Source organism: Taudactylus pleione, unplaced genomic scaffold (assembly GCF_031769625.1).
Source record: "Taudactylus pleione unplaced genomic scaffold, aTauple2 ptg000003l, whole genome shotgun sequence".
NCBI lineage: Eukaryota > Metazoa > Chordata > Amphibia > Anura > Myobatrachidae > Taudactylus > Taudactylus pleione.
The window spans coordinates 2,536,033-2,559,155 of NW_028284406.1; positions in this window are offsets into that span (position 1 = coordinate 2,536,033).

Sequence of the window (23,123 nt, forward strand, 5' to 3'; positions counted from 1 at the left end):
CGGATTTCCCGCTAGGCATCCTAGACGCTCGCCTAGGGCCCGGCGGGACCCAAGGGGCCTGTGGACGGGCCCCTTTGCCCTTAAAAATTAAAGTATCACAGTGCTCCCAGAGGAGCACTGCGCGACGTGTGACATCACACGCAGCGTCACATGGTCCCGCCTCCTCTCCCGCGCGGCTGTCTCTCTGTCTATATGAGAGAGACTGTACACGGCGCGGCCGCCTGCCTGCACTTGAACAAATGAAGGAAGAAGAAGCCTAGAGACAAAGACTGACCGGGTCTGGGTCCCAGCCCCTGCCCTGTCCGCAGCCAGCCTCAGCAGCCTCTCTGCCAGCCTTCCAGGTCCGCGGCCACCCACCAGCAGCTCCCAGGAAGGCCAGGCAGGTAGGGCCCCTGATTATATATATATATATATAGCGTATATGATGTGAAAATGCATATATCAATGGGTGCAAATATACTTATATATTTTTTTTTTTTTCATTTTAGTTTTTTTTTTTTTTTTTTCATGTCTGTTGACATTGTAAAGACTGCATATATCCAGTAGGTGTCACTAGGTCAAGACTTGACCTGGTGACACCTGCTGGATTTATGTTCAGTATTTACAATGTCACTAGCTTATATTATAATATATATATATATATATAATGTGCTGAGTTACTACCTATTGTGTAGGTGTTTTTATCCTATTTTCTGTTCCCTCACCTTCTCCCGTCTCTCTCTGTTCTTCCCCCTTTCCTCCCATCTCCCTCTGTTCTTCCCCCTTTCCTCCCGTCTCCCTCTGTTCTTCTCCCTTTCCTCCCGTCTCCCTCTGTTCTTCCCCCTTTCCTCCCATCTCCCTCTGTTCTTCCCCCTTTCCTCCCCTAACCCTCTGTTCCCTCACCTTCTCCCGTCTCCCTCTGTTCTTCCCCCTTTCCTCCCGTCTCCCTCTGTTCTTCCCCTTTTCCTCCCCTCTCCCTCTGTTCTTCCCCCTTTCCTCCCCTACCCCTCTGTTCCCTCACCTTCTCCCGTCTCCCTCTGTTCCCTCACCTTCTCCCGTCTCCCTCTGTTTTTCCCTCTTTCCTCCCCTCTCCCTCTGTTCCCTCACCTTCTCCCATCTCCCTCTGTTCCCTCACCTTCTCCCGTCTCCCTCTGTTCTTCCCCCTTTCCTCCCGTCTCCCTCTGTTCTTCCCCCTTTCCTCCCATCTCCCTCTGTTCTTCCCCCTTTCCTCCCCTCTCCCTCTGTTCTTCCCCCTTTCCTCCCATCTCCCTCTGTTCTTCCCCCTTTCCTCCCGTCTCCCTCTGTTCTTCCCCCTTTCCTCCCCTCTCCCTCTGTTCCCTCACCTTCTCCCATCTTCCTCTGTTCTTCCCCCTTTCCTCCCGTCTCCCTCTGTTCTTCCCCCTTTCCTCCCATCTCCCTCTTTTCTTCCCCCTTTCCTCCAATTTCCCTCTGTTCTTCCCCCTTTCCTCCCGTCTCCCTCTGTTCTTCCCCCTTTCCTCCCGTCTCCCTCAGTTCATCCCCCTTTCCTCCCGTCTCCCTCTGTTCTTCCCCCTTTCCTCCCATCTCTCTTTGTTCTTCCCCCTTTCCTCCCATCTCCCTCTGTTCTTCCCCCTTTCCTCCCGTCTCTCTCTGTTCTTCCCCCTTTCCTCCCGTCTCCCTCTTTTCTTCCCCCTTTCCTCCCATCTCCCTCTGTTCTTCCCCCTTTCCTCCCGTCTCTCTCTATTCTTCCCCCTTTCCTCCCATCTCCCTCTGTTCTTCCCGCTTTCCTCCCGTCTCCCTCTGTTCTTCCCCCTTTCCTCCCATCTCCCTCTGTTCTTCCCCCTTTCCTCCCGTCTCCCTCTGTTCTTCCCCCTTTCCTCCCGTCTCCCTCTGTTCTTCCCCCTTTCTTCCCGTCTCCCTCAGTTCTTCCCCCTTTCCTCCCCTAACCCTCTGTTCCTCCCCCTTTCCTCCCGTCTCCCTCTGTTCTTCCCTTTCCTCCTGTTTCCCTCTGTTCATCCCCTTTCCTCCCATCTCCCTCTATTCTTCCTCCTGTCTTCCTCTGTTCATTTGACCCCCTTTCATCGTGTCTCGCCAATCACACTGTGTATGTATGTATGTATATATGTATGTATGTATATACACATACATGCACACTCCTTTCATGTATATATTTGTTACAGGATGATAGATAGATATATCTCTATCTACCTATATATACACAGTATATATATAATATACAGTCAGGTGCATAAATATTGGGACATTGACAGAATTTTCATATTTTGGCCTCTATTCACCACCACAATGGCTTTGAAATGAAACAAACAAGATGTGATTTAACTGCAGACTTTCAGATTTAATTTGAGGGTAATTACATCCAAATTAGGTGAACGGTGTAGGAATTACAACGGTTTCTATATGTGCCTCACACTTTTTAAGGGGCCAAAAGTAATGGGACAAACTAAACAATCCTAAATCTAACTTTCACTTTTTAATACTTTGTTGCAAATCCTTTGCAGGCAATTACAGCCTGAAGTCTGGAACGCATAGACATCACCAGACGCTGGGTTTCATCCCTGGTGATGCTCTGCCAGGCCTCTACTGCAAATGTCTTCAGTTCCTGCTTGTTCTTGGGGCATTTTCCCTTCAGTTTTGTCTTTATCAAGTGAAATGCATGCTCAATAGGATTCAGTCAGGGGATTGACTTGGCCATTCATAACATTCCACTTTTTAGCCTTAAAAAACTCTTTGGATGCTTTTGCAGTATGCTTCGGGTCATTGTCCATCTGCACTGTGAAGAGCTGTCCAATGAGTTCTGAAGCATTTGACTGAATATGAGCATATAATATTGCCCGAAACACTTCAGAATTCATTCTGCTGCTTTTGTCAGCAGTCACATCATCAATAAATACAAGGGAACCAGTTCCATTGGCAGCCATACATGTCCCATGCCATGACACTACCACCACCATGCTTCACTGATGAGGTGGTATGTTTTGGATCATGAGCAGTTCCTTTCCTTCTCTTCCCATCACTCTGGTACAAGTTGATCTTTGTCTCATCTGTCAATAGGATGTTGTTCCAGAACTGTAATGGCTTTTTTAGATGTTGTTTGGCAAACTCTAATCTGGTCTTCCTGTTTTTGTGGCTCACCAATGGTTTGCATCTTGTGGTGAACCCTCTATATTCACTCTTGTGAAGTCTTCTCTTGATTGTTGACTTTGACACATATACATCTACCTCCTGGAGAGTGTTCTTGATTTGGCCAACTGTTGTGAAGGGGTTTTTCTTCACCAGGGAAATAATTCTTTTGTCATCCACCACAGTTGTTTTCCGTGGTCTTCCGGGTCTTTTGGTGTTGCTGAGCTCTCCGGTGCGTTCTTTCTTTTTAAGAATGTTCCAAACAGTTGATTTGGCCACACCTAATGTTTTTGCTATCTCTCTGATGGGTTTGTTTTGATTTTTCAGCCTAATGATGGCTTGCTTCACTGATAGTGACAGCTCTTTGGATCTCATATTGAGAGTTGACAGAAACTGATTCCAAATGCAAATGTCACACCTAGAATCAACTCCAGACCTTTTACCTGCTGAATTGATAATGAAATAATGAGGGAATAGCCCATACCTGTCCATGACATAGCTTTTGAGTTGATAGTCCCATTACTTTTGGCCCCTTAAAAAGTGGGAGACACATATTGTAACTGTTGTAATTCCTACACTGTTCACCCGATTTGGATGTAATTACCCTCAAATTAAATCTGAAAGTCTGCAGTTAAAGCACATCTTGTTTGTTTCATTTCAAAACCATTGTGGTGGTGAATAGAGGCCAAAATCTGAAAATTCTGTCAATGTCCCAATATTTATGGACCTGACTGTACATATACATATACATGATGATGTTTTTATCACCTTAATGTTTTGAATACAATTTGTTCACATTTGGATTTGGAATGCCACCTATATATATATATATATATATATATATATATATATATATGTATATATATATATATATATATATATATATATAATGTGATCTAGGAAGACTGTAGTAACTGTGCATACAGTACAGTAGGTGATAAGATAAGGAAAACCTGGCCCTCCCCGTGTGGAAAAGAATAGGCGGCATTCTTTTGTCTACAAAAAAAAAACCGTGTATTGATCACCGATGGATTAAATACTTAGTCAATGTTTCAAGGTCCTAAGACATTTTCATCAGGAATTAAGAGTGTCGCCTATTCCTTTCCACAGATCGGACAGGTTTCTTTTGGACAAATAAAACTATGTATACAGTATGTATATATATATATATATATATATATATATATAATGATGCGTGTATATATGGTGCATGTATATAATATGATGTGTGTGTGTGTCTTGTTCCAGTGACACCTACTTTAATATAAGCACAGGATTGTTTGAGGGAGGGGGCCCCTAACCAATATCTTACGTAGGGCCCTGTGAGGTCTAAATCTGGCTCTGATCTATCTCATATATATCTATCTATCTATCTCATATCTATATATCTATCTCATATCTATCTATCTATCTATTTCTCTCATGTCTATCTATCTATCTCATGTCTATCTATCTGAAGAATGTCATCTGCGCAAAGGAATGGGTATTATATCAAATAATACTTCAATGCTACCCTGGATGGGCTGGGTAAAGTATCCCTACTTTACCAGAAAAGGAGGGTGAACAATATATAATGTTAACCCTGGCGCAAAGAATGTATTGTCATCAGTAATAATGTGTGGATCATAAATGGTAAATATAAAAAGATTTTATTCTTCAATATTAATTAATTTATCAAGCATACATGAAAAAGAAATTCGTATAATACACTGCTGAATAAACATGATACTGTTTAAAAGAGAAAAAAAACTCTCACTGTCCCAATATACACTGCTGACCACAATATGTAACTGGTAGTGGATAAAAACGTTTCTTTAAGATAAATATATAGTCCACTCCTTTATCAACAAAGGAGCTTAAATGGAAAGTTCCGGTCTCTGAACAGAGTAAGAGTTTCTTAGACTAACAGCGCTGTGTAGTAATATGTGGCTTACCGGTAAGCCCGGCCAGGTGAAGATCGTTCCTTTTCCCACCTGTCGGCGGTCCGGATGTGTGCTTGTCGCACCCTCCGTGAGGAGTTCTCCAAGTAGTATTACCCTCATTGGTAGCAGATGGCCTGATTCTTCCTTTAGCTGGACAGCACGGCACAATACTTCTGCTTCTTCCAGGGTCCCATCTTGGTGTGGCAGCGATTGACTTCCGGAAATGTAGACGCTCTAGCTTCACTACTGGCAGTTGCTATTCCAACGCGTTTCTCCCATATTGCGGGCTTCGTCAGGGCTATGTTCCTCATTGTAAGAAGCTCTATTTATTCAGAGCTCATTTGGGTATCAATCATTCAATAAAAATAGCTCACGTTTATCAGCTTTTGAGCCTCACAAAGTTTATTACTTCAGCAGTGATAAAAACAATCATGATCCTTATATGAAATATAGATTTAGTGTATTTAATTTAGTGTTCATATGTCTGGTGTTTAATTATATGTCTAACTTAATTGTTGACTCAGTATCAATTTTGCTGTTAAAAGTGACTTTTTCTTTTACAGTGACAAAGCTTCAATATCTATATTCAATATTTTTTTATATTTTTTTTATTTTATTTTTTATTTTATTTTTATATATTGTAATTCAGGTCAAGGCACAGTATGATTTGCATCAAAGAGAATACAAATAGATTATACTATTAATGTGGTTTATGAATCTTCCAAAAAAGTTCCCAAATCAAAATCAATATTCATGCCCCTGGGTGTCATGGTATCTAATAAATAGATCCACTTCGCTTCTTCTTTTGAAATATTGGTGATGAAGTTCCCTCCTCTCCGGTTTTCTGCCACTTTTTTAATAGCTATAAATTTCAGTTTTGAGGCATCGCTTTCATGAAATTGTTTGGAATGGGCTGACACACTGTGTATCCAGCCCTTTATTAATATTGCGAATGTGCTCAGATATCCATATCTTCAATGGTCTTATCGTTCTGCCTACATACTGCTGTTTGCAAGGACATTCCAACAAGTAGACCACTCCTTTAGTGTCACATGTGATTTTTTCTTCGATCTTATATTTCTTCCCTTTACTTAAGGATGTGAAAATCTCCTTTCCTTTGGTGCTTTGACAGCTGGTTATCCATTTTTCATCTCCTGTAGCCTTGTTTCCCTCTTTTTTTGTTGTTTGCTTGGTGGAATGGCACTATGGACTAATTTGGTTCTCAGATTATTTGCCTTCTTATATAGCGTTTCCGCTAGGCTGTTTTAGTGGGGCGCGGCGCCCTGCCCTCCTTCTGGAGGGCAAAAAGCACCCTGCCCTCCAAGAGGAGGGCAAAAAGCGCCCTGCCCTCACAGCCTGCGGGAGCCATTCTCACCCGCGGGACGCAGTGTCCCGCGGGTGGAGAAACATGCGGTGACCCGGTCACCGCCGGAGAATAGACGCCGGGCGCATGCGCCCGGCGTCTATTCTCCCTGTCTGCAGGGCTTGGGGGCTGCCCGGCGTGTCCGTAAGTGCCGGGCACGCCCCCTAGAGTGACGGAAAGGGGACGCGTCTTATAGACACGCCCCCTTTTCCGATGACCACACACCCTTCTCGGTCGCGCTCGCGACTTCGGCGCGCGCACGGGCATGCCCTCTCTAGCTCCGGCGCCCTGCCTCCCGCCGGAGCTAGAGGGAACACTATTATATATTATACTGGGTGGGTTAGGCAGTATTTGTAATAGCTTCTCATCCTTCAAGAGAATGGGCCAGTATTTTCGTATAACTTTTTCAAACTTTCCCCGAGTTCTTATTGTACTTGGTGATGAAGTCAACATTTTTTCTATTTTCATCCTTTTTTTTAGGGTGTAGCATACTAAGACAATCTTCCACATTCTTAAGGTACATAACCAAAAAGTGTCTTACAGTAAAATACAATACAATGAAGGACAAGTAAATGGATAATATACATTGATACATACATAGGTGGCCATAACACCTAATTAAGCAACAAAGCATAGGCACCAAGTGTTAGGTGTCCTAGTCTTCTTCTTCCTTTTCTTTTTTAGAAAATACCAGGGGTACACGCGGACGCCCCACAAGAAACAAATGAGGCGGGGGAGGAAGAAGAAGATGGGAATCCCCATCGCCGAACCGATGTGTGACCAGGAGAAACAACAAGATGTAATGGATTCTTCCTCTACCCTAAAAGTTATCAATTTGTCCAAACACACTTTAACATCAGTACAAACAGAGGTCCTTAGCAATGGTCTTTCTTTCTCACCCTGCAACTATTTTGATAGATTTAAGTGGGAAACTAATTTGTGTCTTTTCAGACGCAAATTGTTATTATCCAGATTTCGCAATTCTCGAGTTAGAGAATCTGAATATCTAACCACTGGATCAGATTCTACCTCCTTGTCACAATTGGAGGAACAAGCGATTTTAGCCTTGGAAGATCTTGCAGAAGAAACAGAAATGGGAAGTAAACCTCAACGAACCATATGTAAGAAACGTTCAACTTTTTTCCCATCGGAAAGCATATGTCCAGAAGTTAAAGTTTTTCTTAACATGGTGTCCAATTACTTTGACAAACTTTACAAATGACAGAAATGGCTTAAACCAAAGAAAAATTAAAATTTGAATCAAAGACAAGCCATGAAAGAAATCAGGAGCTGGGAGGATGTATTAATTAAACCATCAGTAAAAATGGCGGGAATATTGTTATCTTCAAGAAGCCAACAGGCAATTAAGTGATACATCTTGTTACCACACTACATTATTTGATCCCTCTGATCATTTCAAAAATCTGTACTTTAGGTTGATTAATAGGGCCTTGGATAGTGGTGTCATTTCTAAAATAGAATATGACTATCTGGATACACCCTACCCTAGGACTCCAACTTTTGATTTACTACCCAAGGTTCATAAAGATCGATTGAACCCATCTGGGAGGATCATAGTTTCTGGGAATGGCGGACTTTTGGAGAAAGCCAGCTGTTTTTTGGACGTACACTTAAGGCAACATGTTCTGAGCTTGCCTTCGTATGTTAAGGACAAAACAGATGTTCTTCGCAAAATACATGATGTATGTCTTGAATATAGATATCTTTTGGTGAGTCTAGATGTCGAAGCATTGTACACTTCCATCATTCATGATTTAGGGATCCAAGCTGTGAAATATATCCTCACCATGGAAAGCATTGGACCTTTTCAGGAATTACTTTTGGACCTTCTGCATTTCGTATTACATCACAATTACTTCATCTTTAATAACCATTTCCACATTCAAGAGAGAGGTACTGCAATGGGAGCAGCATGTGCTCCTACATATGCTAACCTCTTTCTTGGATAGTGGGAGAGAGAAGTAGTTTTCACAGAGGATCAGGATGATTTTACGCAACATGTATTTTCATGGATGAGATATATCGATGACATCCTGCTAATCTGGGATGGAACGCAAGAGCAGCTAATTGATTTCATTACTTCCCTCAACACTAACCAACTTAACTTAAAATTGACCCATGTCAGCAGCAAGACAAATATTTCTTTTCTAGATCTCATGATCTATAGAGGTGATAATAATACCATACAGACTGACATTTTCCACAAACAGACATCTACTAACAGTCTGTTACACAATACCAGTTCTCATTTCCCTCCCACGATCCTTAATATTCCAAAAGGTGAATTCCTGAGGATACGTCGCAATTGTTCCAATGAAAATACATATAACATTCAATGTAAAGAATTGTCATTGAGATTACGTGAAAGAGGATACAGCAATCAGTCTATTAAGAAAGCCAAATATGAAGTTGACAAGAAACCACGTAAATCTCTTATTTTTCAAGATAAACCTGAAAAATTAGAAAAGAATACCATCAGATACATAGGTGATTTTTGTAGTGGTTGGCGAGAAGCAAGGGCAATTTTACAGAAACATATGCCTATTCTGTTATCTGATAAAGATTTGGACAAACAAATCAATATGAGTTGGCGTAGGGCCCCTAAACCTTAGGGACCACCTAGTAAGAAGTCATTTTACACAAACTAGAAATAAACATCCTCACACAACTGGCAGCCGTCCATGTGGGAACTGTAAAATATGCTCACATATAGTAAACATCAAGACAATTGTGGACAAATATGGTCAGAAAATGGAGGTAAAAGATTTCTTCAATTGTCGAACTACCAATGTGATATATAGGATCATGTGTAACTGTCCATAACAATACAATGGGATGATGACAAGGTTGCTTAAGGTTAGGGCCCTGGAAAATCTGGGCAATATATATGTAATGCATCCAGTGATCTTTTGAAAATTAAACAGATCACTACAGTGGCCAGACATTTTCTTAATAGACATGCAGGGAAGACACAGGACTTTAAAATCTGTGGACTCGAAAGGGTGACATTGGGACTTTTTTATTTTTTGGGGGGTAATTGTTACTACTTCAGTGATCATCTATGAAGTGTTTTTTTGTTTTGTTTTGATATTTCTTAATGGGAGGTCTTTGTGTTAGATTCATTATTTTAATTTGGTTTGATACTAATATATAATAAGCACACACTTATTTTGCTTCACAGTTTGACCATCATATATATAATTTAATTTTTATGATTGAGGATGGTATTCTTTATGTGCAATGTATCAGATTATCCTGGATCTATAGTTATCACTTTTCAATATCACTTATATTTTTGTATATATGGTTATGTATGTTTTTCCTACATATATATAACATGTATAATATTTTTTTCATTTTTTATTCTATTAAATATGGACATTTAGTTCTTTATAGTAAGACTATTTACTAGTATTAACTTTCTCATACTTACTACATAGATCTCAATTTAAGTATATAACTGTCAATCTGTCTATTATAAACCTGGTCTATACTGCCTGTGATCTAAGTTATCCGGTTATACCATGTGCTTTCTCTCTTTGTTTACCTATGCTAATTATGACTGGAATCCCCGATGTACGTAACACAGTTACACTGTTTTCTTTGGTCCATATGATTCTACTCGCTGGTTAGCTATTAACTATGCCAATCCGAAGCAAGGAGCGTGATTGGATAGAAACTCATAGATTAAGGGGGAGGGAGAGAAGTCTTACCTCACGACGATCAGGTGACCAAGCCGTCAGAGGCAAAACGCGTGTCCACCCGACGGGCTATCTCTGCTGCACAGCTCAGCTGATCCACAGGCAGCCGCATTTCCTGCCTACGATACTCGGCGAGCTGTCAGCACTCCACAGCCCAGCTGATACACCACCGACAGCCGCATCTCCTGCCTACAATATTCTTTCACGAGGTATCTCTTTATTCTTCAATAATCCCTATAGCGCTCTCTCATTCAAGCCGGACTGAAACTCCTCCTCTGCAATGCATTTATAGTAATAGAGGGGAGATACTGTCAGGAGCGGGGACAGCAGAAGTGCTCTCAAACTGTTGTTTCCCTGGGGACAATGTTTACTTCTCTCTCATCCCTTGTTTGAAATTTATTTGACAAAGGACAGCAGAAGGGGTATGATATCTTCTCCCCAGGCTTTTCTTTAAACTTTATGATTAGGTGATTCTTATTTGGTATATACACTCAGATATCAGAAGGTTATCATTTATCATCAGTTATTATCATGACATTTATGTCTAAATATATTTGAATTTATGTGATTTAATCCATTATTGTCTGTGGATCATATGTACCAATTACTTAATATTGACCATTGCAAGCACTTTGCACTTTAATTAGAGATATGTTCAGAAATGAATTCTTGTGAATCAAACTATTACTTGCACCTTGCACTTTAATCACAGATGTGTTCATAAATGAATTCTCACATGGATTGATTGAATTAGATTATCAACTCTAATTTTCTATTAATTATCTTGGTTAATTGAGTCTTACAATTTATTTACCTTTGTGATTACTATATGAATTACCTTCAGATTACAGAAATGTATATATATGAATTGTGTGGGGCAGCACAGATGGTGTAATGGTTAGCGTTACTGCCTCACAGCACTAAGGTCATGGGTTCGATTCCCACTATGGCCCTAACTGTGTGGAGTTTGTATATTCTCCCTGTGCTTGCGTGGGTTTCCTCCGGGTGCTCTGGTTTCCTCCCACACTCCAAAAATATACTGGTAGGTTAATTGGCTCCCAACACAAATTAACCCTAGTGTGTGTATGTGTGCGCATGAGATAGGGAACATAGATTGTAAGCTTCACTGGGGCAGGGACAGATGTGAATGGTAAGATATTCTCTGTAAAGCGCTGCGGAATATGTGTGCGCTATATAAATAACTGGTAATAATAATAATAATTATTTTATTTTATATCTGCTTTAGAGTATCAATTCCAATTTTCTCATTAATTACCTCGGCTAAGTGAGCATTACTACTTGTCAGAGTGAATTTAAATGACAAGATAGATCTCTAACTGTTTTTGATGCTGTCATATTTATATGTGTACATTAAGATTAATTATTGTGATATGCGGCTACCCTTCTTTTTGATGTGTTTAAACCAATATTCGGTTGAGCAACAATTTTGCTCACACATTTGATAATTAAAGAAGGTGGGTTTTTATCTCAATTTTCCTGTTAATTTATGATATATTCTTTGGTTATTACAGCACATAAGGAATTGGGTATCAATATTTTCGCCAAGACTGTTCCCATGTCTATAATTCATTGATGTGTTATGTTATTAAATATGTTTATTTTTTGAGATCTCAGGCACTTAGATATGTATCTATCAATACACTCTCTGTTTTCTCTTTTTAAAATTGATTAAGTAAAGGTTAAGTATTACATACATTTAATTTTTTCTGTTTTCAATTATTTTTTTCATTTTCCTTATCCAATCTAAGAGTGCACCAGTAAGACTTTTTTGTCCTTTTGCTTCTCCGAATAATAGTTTAATTGTGATCTTTACAAATTTATCTGGTAGCACCACTGACCACAGTATAAGTCTTACCATAATTTATTTCAGTTAAGACCTTTATGTTGGTTTCTAGTATTATCATTAAATTTTGAACTAATATATGACTGAACTGAGGGCCTGATTCAGAGCCGGATGCTCTGACCAGAGCACTCGCTCTGAATCAGGGCCCTCCTACCTAAAAATGGAACGGCCTCCTGGCCGCTCGCATAGCTGTGGGTGACCACCCACAGCTTATGCGAGCGGCCAAAAAGATGGTCGCTATGGTCAAGACCATCGCAACCATCGGGCTTGCGATGAGACCCTGCGGTAGGGTCTCGCTGCCACAAGCCCAGGAGTGCTTTTGGCTCTATCAGAGCCAAAAGCACTCCCACTGACATCACTAGTGATGTCAGTGGGGCCGGACCCAGACGGTAGGCGTTCCCATGGGAACGCCTCCGTCTGGGCAGCCACGCCCCCGGCACGCCCACCAAAGGGGGCGTGCTGTCACTCACCATCGTCAGCACGCCCCCTTTGGTGCGAGACCCATAGCGACAGCTTGGCTGTCGCTATGCGGGTCTCGCGCATGCGCACAACGGAGCTCCCTCCGTCGTGTGCATGCACATTAGGGCACCATCGACCCGCTTGCAAGCGCTCAGCGCTTGCGAGCGGGTCTGAATTAGGCCCCAAGTGTCTAGTGCGGACCCCACCCAAACCCCTTTTCTCACAGTCCTAGTGGTGAGTAAAAAGTAGATGAACATAAACTAAGGAGAACCACAAGAGGGTAGAGGACCCTGCTCACAAGAGCTCACATTTTCAAGGGGAGGGGCAGGCAGACAGACATGATACAGATGGGGAAGACAGGGAGGAGGGAGCATGTAGTAGCAAGTTAGGATGAGAGCTGGAAAGCATTGATGAAGTAGTGGGTCTTGAGAGCCCGTTTGAAGGACTGTAGAGAGGTGGATAGTGTGATAGGGAGAGGGAGAGAGTTCCGGAGGTGGGGAGCAGCACGGGCAAAGTCTTGGAGGCAGGAGTGGGAGGAAGCAATCAGTTGGTATGAGAGGTGGTGTGCATTTGTTGAACGAAGAGAGCGGACAGGAGAGTGAAGGGAGATGAGGTCAGAGATGTAAATGGGAAAGGAGTGTGTGAGGGCTTTGTAAGCAAGTGTGAGAACCTTGATTTGGGTTCTGAAGGGGAAGGGGAGCCAGTGGAGGGCTTGTAGGAGAGGGGAGGCAGATGTAGAGCATTTGGAGAGGAAGATAAGCTGTGCAGCAGCATTAAGGATAGACTGGAGAGGAGAGAGATGGGATTTGGGGAGGCCAGATAGGAGGAGGTTACAGTAATCCAATCTGGAGATGACCAGTGAGTGTATTAAGGTCTTAGAAGCATCCTGGGTGAGAAAAGGCCTGATCCTGGAAATATTTTTTAAAAGGAAATGACAGGACTGTGAGAGGTTCTGGATATGTGGTTTGAAGGAGAGGGAGGAGTCCAGGCTAACTCCAAGAGTGCGCACTTTGGGGCTAGAGGAGATAGTTGTGCCATCAGTTGATAAAGAAATATTGGGAGATGAGGTTATGTGGGAGGGTGGGAAGATGATCATCTCAGTCTTAGACATATTAAGTTTAAGAAGTCACTGGGACATCCAGGAAGATATAGCAGAAAGACAGTTGGAGATATGAGTGAGGAGAGAGGGAGAGATGTCAGGGGAGGAAAGGTAGATCTGAGTGTCATCAGCATAGAGATGATAATGGAGGTCAAAAGAGCAGATGAGTTCACTTAGAGAGGATGTATAGAGGGAGAAAAGGAGTGGTCGAAGAACAGAACCTTGGGGAACACCTACTGTGAGAGGATGTGGGGGGGGGGAAGATAAGCCATGAGAGGAGACAGAGAATGAACGATCAGAGAGTTAGGAGGATAGCCAGGAGAGGGCAGTGTCATGTAGCCCAAGGGAGTAAAGGATTTGCAGAAGGAGAGGGTGGTCCACAGTGTCAAAAGCAGCAGAAAGGTCAAGGAGAATGAGTAGAGAGTAGTGGCCTTTGGATTTGGTAGCAAGGAGGTCGTTGCTGATTTTAGTGAGGGCAGTTTCTGTGCAGTGGAGAGAACGGAAGCCAGACTGAAAAGGGTCAAGGAGGGAGTGGAAGGAAAGAAAGGTGGCGAGGCGGTTGTAAACAATAGGCTCAAGGAGTTTGGATGCAAAAGGGAGGAGAGAGATGGGTCGGTAGTTGGCGAGAGTGTTAGGATCAAGAGTAGGTTTTTTAAGAATGTGGGAGACAAGTGCATGTTTGAATGCAGAAGGGACAGTGCAAGATGAGAGGGAGAGATTGAGGAGGTGGGCAAGATGGGAACAGGCACAGGGAGAGAGGTAGCAGAGGAGACGTGAAGGGATAGGGTCAAGGGGGGAGGACTGGATATGGGCCATGACTTCCTCTCCAGATACAGGGGAGAAGGATATTAGTGTAGGTAAAAAGGGGAGGGATGACCTATATATATATATATATATATATATATATATATCTCATATCTATCTATCTCATATCTATCTATCTATCTATCTAATATCTATCTATCTCATATCTATCTATCTAATATCTATCTATCTCATATCTATCTCATATCTATCTATCTAATATTTATCTAATCTATCTATCTAATTTCTATCTATCTATCTAATATCTATCTATCTAATATCTATCTATCTATCATAGAGTGAGAGGTTGGCACCATCTAGTGCAGTATGATTATAAACAGATGATATATGGCATTGCCCACCAGGTCCAAATGGAGCTTGGTACATACATATGGGGAATGCGTCCAAAACTCTAAAACTGCATTTTTGGAGTTTTGGCCTAATTTCTACCCTTAGTACATCCCGCTTTAAGCATCTTGTTTTATTATGTAAACGGGCTCAACCAATAGGGATGTTATCTTGTTTTGACTGATGTCAGATGTTTTTGCCTCAGTCATTTAGTTATACAAATGTGAATACATAAGTACAGTATACTGATTGTTCATTACAGCTGTTCCTCATAAAAGGCTGTATACATAAATCTGGTCAGGTAACATCTAATGCATTGGAGTCTAATACATTATTAAATGTACCTCTGTCCTGACTGCTACTGAGTATTTGATATTTGGGAATTATACAGTGAAGATATTGCATCAACTTATCATAGCTCCTGTTATTTCTCTGTTTTCTGAGACCAAGCACAATGTCGTTGTTACTTTGCTTACAATTATGTGCAACTCGTTTCTGTGCATCATTTTTAATGTAACATGAAATATAAAATTACACTAATTAATTACATCTAATTATGCGGGATGTAGTTATGTGACCAATCCCGACTGCTGAATGCTGACAACGGATTTATGATAGGCATCGAAATACTGACGCCTATCATAATCCTGACGCCGGAATCCAGGATTACACGTGCCCGAACGAGGCAAGTTCGGGGTGCCCGTCCTGTTAGCCACGGGGGGAGGGTTAGGTTTAGGGCAGTTAGCGGGGTTAGCATTAGGTTTTGTTGGGGGGGGGGTAGGGTTAGGCACCCTTATGGGGGAGGGTTAGGGTTAGGCACCCCCAGGGAAAGGTTAGGGTTAGGTACCCCTCCAGGAAGGGTTAGGTTTAGGGAGCGGTAAGGGGGGGTTAAGTGGTAATGGGGGCTTAGAGTTAGGCAGCCTCGGGGGGAGGTTAGGGTTAGGCACCACCCTGGGAGTTTGGGGTTAGGCCCCCCGAAGGGAGGGTTAGGGTTTGGGGGGAGAGGGGAGATTTAGATCATTTACCTGCCTCTGTCAGGATTTCTTGCTGTCGGGCTCACGCTGATGGGATTTGAACCGGCAACTAAACAGCATTTCAATCCCATTCCAATTATGCTGCTATGATGAGAGGGGCAAACACAGACGCAGGCCTCTGTGTATCAGTGAGACTTATGCTGTGATGGCCGCACTGTATTGGCCAGGGATTAGTAGTACCTTAAACTTCTACAGTGCTCAACAAGGTTTACAGTGCCAAGATCAAGGAACCCCTTACTGAGCTGCAACATTGCTGGAGACTGCATCAGCCAAAAAAATATATATAATGAGCAATATAAAATGTATATATCGCTCTTTGGGCCTGATTGATTACCGTTCGCAACTGCAATTACACACGCAATCGGCGATTGTTGCTTTCTGCGCATGTGTATGCATCGCAGTGCGCGAACCGGCCACTGCAATGGGGACTGCGATTGCAGTGATCACACAGACCCATCGCAGAGTGAGTGACAGGAAGTGCCGTTTATGGGTGGTGACGGGGGGTGGTCGGCGAAACGCAGGCGTGCCAGTGAGTTTGAACGCCGTTCCAGGGGCATGCATAAATTAGCCACTGCGATGCCCTACGCAGCCTGAGGCCTCATAGCGTGCAATAAAGTTAGCAATTATTGAGTAAGGTCAGGCCTTGCGCAAGTGTGCGTGAGGCTGCGATGGTACTCGATTGTACCGATGGTTTCGCAGTTTTGCTAAACATTACGGATGTGTGTAAGGTAAAGTGGGCGTCCTTGTGTAGTGCTGCGGTGGCATAGCGATCACAATGGATGAGCATACTATCGCAGTTCAACTGCATGCGTAATTACTATTGCATTCGCAGTTGCGAACGGTAGTGAATCAGGACCATTATCTGGATGTCCAGGCAGTTGACTAAGGGTGTACTTTTTACTCTGCTTAATCAGCAATATTTGCAATGTCTTCCTGTCTGTTCCAGGGGATTCACTTTCCAAGCACAAAAATTGTCAATTTTCCACAAAAGATAGAGACAATGATGAATCCAAAGGTAGCTGCGCCAATGATTTCAAAGGAGAGTGGTGGTATGAAGACTGTTATTGGTCTTACCTAAATGGCCTCTACTAGAAGGGCGGCAATCACAGCAGCCATCTCTGTGGAATTAACTGGTACACCGGCCGAGGGTATAATTACTCATACAAATTTTCAGAAATTAAATTTCGGCCTCAATTCTGAGTAAAGTTTTAAAAACAAAACTGCAGATAAGGGGTGAAACTTCCTGCGACTCAGATATAAGAATCCCACGCCATAATACACGGTATAAAATGTCTATGATTGTATTTGGCATTTTTAAAATAACTTTGTTTATTATTTTTTGTTTACATTTTTTTGTCCTCTTTGTAAGATTTAACCAGTGAAATAATTAAAGCTCTAAAAACCGGACCAATGTAACTCTTTGTCTTTTTTGCGGCCCCTTAAAGTCTAACACAATGTATTAGTAATATGTGACCTCTTCATAAACAATTTTTAGGAAAACGTTATTCATGGTGGCTCACTGCACTATAAGAAGGGCTAATTCCAATTGTATATAAAATTAAGCAGTAAATGCTGGTACTCCTAAACCATATAAAATTGAATACAGGATAATACAGCTATGCCATTTACAACTGAAGTGTCAGCACTCCAAACATCCTATCGAAGAACAGGAAAACTTACAGTAACCAGTTTATATTATAGTTTTTGTCTAATTAAAAACAAATGAAATATTTAACACTTAGGGAATTATTCAAGTAGCCACTAGGTTTACCCCCAAGACTAATTAATACACAGCGTCGGGAAAAGCTATTCAATTAAATAGCCTTTTCCCTATGTGGTAAATCAGGGGTTAATGCGCGCTAACGTAAAATGCGGAATCAATGTGTTTTCCCCGCTACTTGAATTGTCCGACCACGGTTAGCTGAATATGCCCCTTAGAGACGTTTTCCTCTATACAACATCATCAAGACTAAAAAAAAAAATTTTATTTTTTTTGAACAGCAATTGCATTTTAGAGTTTGACCACAAGATGGCAATAAATAGCAACCATGATCAACAGGTAAATAGATGTGAGATAGGGCTCTATTTAGTATCATCATTTTCACTAAAATAAAGTGAAAAGTTGTGTTTTCACATTATTTTAGCTTCACCTAAAGGTACTAAAGGGCATTTGGAGTAGAATTCGTAAAATTCTACTCCAACCCCTAATTATCACTTATTATTAGTAATCAGATCGCATTTCCCCTCATTTTAATGGGAAATGCAATCTGCCTGGTAGTTACTAAAAATTAATTGTGAAAAAAATACTGTGGGAAGCCCTGTGATAATAACGCCACCTGGAGGTGGCGTTATTCAGGGTCTCCCCCGGTTACAGGACTCCTGCTCCGCTCTAACAGGCAGAGCAGAGACCGCAGCCAGCCCCAGTGATCAGCTGTGTGGTCTAAACAGCCACATGCTGATCTCTGCTAAAAAAAAAATATATAAATAATAACTTACCTCAGTCCAGGGACTGTAGATGTCCTCCCTCCAGTGAGCTGGTCTCCCATCCTGCACTGGGACACAGTCATCAGGTGACTGGGTCCCAGTGCAGGATGGGATGTCAGCTGACCGGAGCCATGAAGGACATCACCGGAGCCCTGATCACTGCAGGTAAGTGCAATTTAGTGAGGGGGGGTCGCAATCACGGGGGGGCGTGGCTTAACGGCGGCCGGTCGGCGCATGTGCGGGCACTTGTCACGGTATTTTTTGCGAAAATACCATTATAAGTGTGTGGAGGGGATTCGCAGGGACAGAGATTTATCGCAAGCTCTGTCCCTGCAAGGGTTTTTTAGTAAATCCCTGTGATATTGGCTGAATTCGCAGTCGGTAATATCACACTACAATCTGCATTCAAAATGTGTATTGTAGTAAACATAGCCCTTAGAGACAATCGCCTTACATGTCCGTGGGCACTATTCGAGATGAGTTAATTTACCGTGACACAGTGAGGGACATGAGGGTGAAAGGCTTCAGTGACGAGCACTCAGAGGCCATCCTAAACATTGTGAATCTGAGCTATTTGGTGCAGTGAGAGGGAAATAGACTTACACAGGGCGATTTTTAATAAATGGAGAGAAGAAAAATGTACAAATGATCTGTTTACAGTGATACATCCAACAGATGCTCTCAAAGCAGTGGTGTACTGTGAGGTCAATAGCTGGGGAGGCACACATGGAGATGGTTCTGAGTGCTGGGAGCCTGTCTCACCCCCTGCTCACTGTAACTCTCCCCTCATTTCACTAAGCTTCAGTGTCCATTGATTCTCCTACCTGCATCACTGTGTCTTCTCTTGCTGCTGCTGACTGAACTCCGATGTCTAAACACTGCAGTGAACTTCCTGGTCACATGACACATCCAAGGTGTTCATCAGTCCTCAAGGCACGCCCCCATACTCAGAGGCATGCCTCTATTAGCTCTCTTTCTGTTCAGCTTACTGCCCGTGGTGTGGCCCTGCCCCCAGCTCTTCACGCAGTGTCTGACTATACAGAAAGAGGCTTTGTTGCTGCCTCATCTCACGCCTCCCTGCAGTCTCAGGGAGCTCCACAAAGCTGGTGATTGTTAACTATAAAAATTATTACAATAAACAAAGAAGATGTTTCTAAGTTATAAATATCTTCTTTGTAGTATTCTAAAAAATGTTAAATCAAATCTCAGGAGTATTACTCCTTTGCCTACCCTGATCACACGTCTCTGTCTTACAGCTGTTAATGACATTTTCTATGGGAGTCATTTGACAATTGATGCAAGTCTATTTGTTTTGCTTACAATGCACAATTTATTTATTTTGCATGTAAGCCAAATACATCAGTATCTTGCTGCTGACTTGCACCTCACACACACAGAGGCGGAAAGGGGGTGGGAGGGCATGTTAATGTAATTGGGGTGGTACCTACCTGGCTCAGACTGGGCCACCGGGAAGTCAGGGAAATCCTGGTGGGCCCCGTACTTATAGCTCTGCCCGTTCCAAAACCTATAGCTCTGCCCACTTTTGTGGGGGGGCGGATCCAAACCTGCAGCAGTTCATTCATAGCTTTGCTGGCCAGGAGCAGCTACACTTACATTAACGTAATGGTGCCAGCTGCTGCCAGCCGGTGAATGATTCTCAAGTGTCAGTCCGTCTCCACCACTGTTCTGCGGGCTAGAAACATCGGAGTTCTAGCTCCACCCCTCCCGCAGGTGGGCGGGGCCAAGCCCGCAGAGTAGTGGTGGAGACAGACTGACACTTTAGAATCATCCATCGGCTGGCTGCAGGTGGCACCATTATATTAATGTATGAGCACTGCAGCTGCTTCCCAGCCAGGAAGGTTGTTGTGGTGAAGTGTGTTTGGCCCTGCCCACCCGTGGGAGTGGGCGGAGCTACAAGTCCAGGATGGTGGGGAGAGATGGATTTGCCCCAAAGAGAACAGTGGTGACAGTGACATGTGTCTACTCATTCATGGCTGGCAAGGTAGGCAAATTAGGATAAAAACAGTAGTTTTACAGTGTATCTCCTCTTTCCAAGATTTCTACTGTAGATGGTGCTCCAGCCAATCAGCTCCCAACTGTCATTTTGCTAACAGTTGACAGCTGGGAGCTGATTGGCTGGAGCACCATTTATCATACACAGTGAAATGTATCACTCGTTTTGGTGATAAAACGCGTTAGCAAATGAGGCCCTTAATATTTTATGCTTTTGACCTTTAGAGTATTACTGAACGAGGTCGGTACACACTGTGAATCAGGCCTTAACGGCCTAATTCACAGATGGATGATAATGCAGTCACAGCTGTAATAATATGCTAATAGTTCCAAAGCTTCCCGGAGCATAGGGACGCCCACTGCGGCCTTCTCATCTGCGTCCGATGTCACGTACCAGCGTAAAAATACACAAAAAGGTCAGGTAGGAAAGAGTCCCAGCGCTGTCAGTAGCCCCAGATTTTCTAAGATTGTCAAGATACATGGGACCCAGGGGCTTTTCAAGAGAGGAGGGGGCCCGGGTGTAGTCTCCATCCTGGACCTCCTCCTGTCAGTCCGGCGGCTGGCAGCGTACTGAGCGCAGCGACGCACTGATAGACTTTGGGTACTAGAGTGTGCGCAGAGTCTACAGCGCATGCACAGGTCACCGGGAAACTGGCAGCGGCGGCCATTTTTCCCTGTGCTTTCCATACTGCGCATGTGCAAAACGCCGGGATAATGGCCGCGGCAGCCATCCTCCAGGCATTGTTTACAGTGCTGAAGACAGCGCCAACGTGGGACACTGGAGTGGTAAGTATAATATGGCTGCAGGGTGTGTGATGAGGTCTCCCCCTGGTCCCAGGGGCCCGAGTGCACCGCACACCCTGCCCCCATTATAAATACGCGCCCTGAAGGGACCTGGTAACTTATGGATCGTTTCACCATCAGGGTTTAGCGTGACTGGCTGTAATGGTAAGTCTGATAAAGCCGTTATCCTGAAGGATGAGGTGTACTCTTAGAGGTGCACGCAGTCTCCGCCACGGCTGTGTATTTTGTGGGGGTGCTCGTATTTATAGTAGTATATGATGGTGGTGTATGACTTATTTTAAACCACTGTATAGAGACTGCAAAACATTATAGGCCAGTGGTTCCCAAACTGAGTGCCGTGGCACCCTGGAGAGCAGTTGGGCACTAGCAGAGATGCCACGGGTTGGTGGTTCAGGACCAAATCAAATTATTTATGGTCAGTGTGATAGGTAAAACCTGTGATAGTGGCTGCCAATTATAAAATGTGTGGATAAACAAAGGCACCACCCTGTCCACAACTACATAACTGACCCTAAGGATGACAGCTCAGCACAATGTACTTTATGGGGTCTATTTACTAAGCAGTGTTAGGAGACAGAGTGAAAAGTGATAAGAAAGTGATAAGGTGCCAGCCAATCAGCTCCCAACTGTCATTTTTCAAACCTAGCCTGTGAGATGGCAGTTGGGAGCTGATTGGCTGGCACCTTATCACTTTCTTATCACTTTTCACTCTGTCTCCTAACACTGCTTAGTAAATAGACCCCTATGTCTTTTCGGGGTGCTGTGACAACAATGCTGCTACTCTAGGACGCGGTGATTGAGGAGAGTTTGGGAAGCACTGTGTTAGGATGTGATGCATAAGACATGATCCAACAGAGAGAGGGACAGTGAGTGTGAGGTAACTTGCTGGGGGATGTACAGTATTATGTAGTGATTAGTTATACAGCTGCTATTTCTATGGCTACAGTAGCAGAAGTTTGATCAGCCAGTTGCAGGTGCTTCAGCAATTTCCATAATGTCCATAATATAGAGGTTATTGTACTATACATGAGAGTCAGTGGGACCAGTGTTTCAGTGGGTTTTTTTATGAATAAAATTCTACTTTTTAATCATACAGATAAAATAAGAGGTTTCATTGCTACTATATTGTTTTTTTTTTTTACAACAATATAAACTTTATTAACAAATACAAACAGGGAAAGGTTTTTAGTATTATGTCATAATGGCGTTTGTTACAGAACTGAACTACGGCACTGACCACTGTGAGACCCCTGTCTTGCTGCGGACTCACAGTAAGCAGCATTTTCTTTGTGCTCGATCTTGATCGCATAAAGTTCTTATAATTAATTATAATATAATGGATTCCTCTGAGGACAACTATATAGAGGAGACTATTAATGACGATGTGGAAGAAGCTGAAGATCCTAAATTCTATACTGAGGATCTGGAGGTAGGAGAAGCTAATGAGGAGATGTACAGCTCTGACAGCGACGTCACAGACGAGTCTGCTGCCCAGAGTATGGAAGAACAGCAAACTGAGATGAACAACCACCCGCCAATAATGGAGTCATCGCAGAGTTTAACACCCAGTGTGATGGAGAATATCTAGGTATAGATTACCAATACCGTCTTAGACAGCTGACACATCCGGCAGATGAAGAGGAGTATTTAATGGTGACCACAGAGGATGATAAGGCTGAAATCTCCATGTTTGGTGGCACAATTTACCATCATAGGAACCGCTATAAAGGATGGCAGAGAATGCAGATGGAATATGCATCGATATGTACCCACCATGAGAGGCAGCAAAGTGATAGCGCTGACTTAGGAGAACCCATAGGTGACCTGGGTAAGACCACAGCAACATCGCCAATGGCAGCCTGGTTACAGAGAGCGAGTACAAGCAGGAGGAGACCATGGAAACGGCTGAGGACAGAGTAAAAGCGCTAAAGCAGCGTAAAAAAGATCTAAAAGCTGAAATAAAACAGAAAAGGCTGAATTGAAACAACTACAGCTGCAGAAGGATGACATCACCGAGAGGCTCAGGGAGGAGACATCGCGCTTTGGGTGGCCCCGCTTATTCGGAAGAATAAGAACATCGGTGATAAATGTGTTTTACAGGTTGTCGT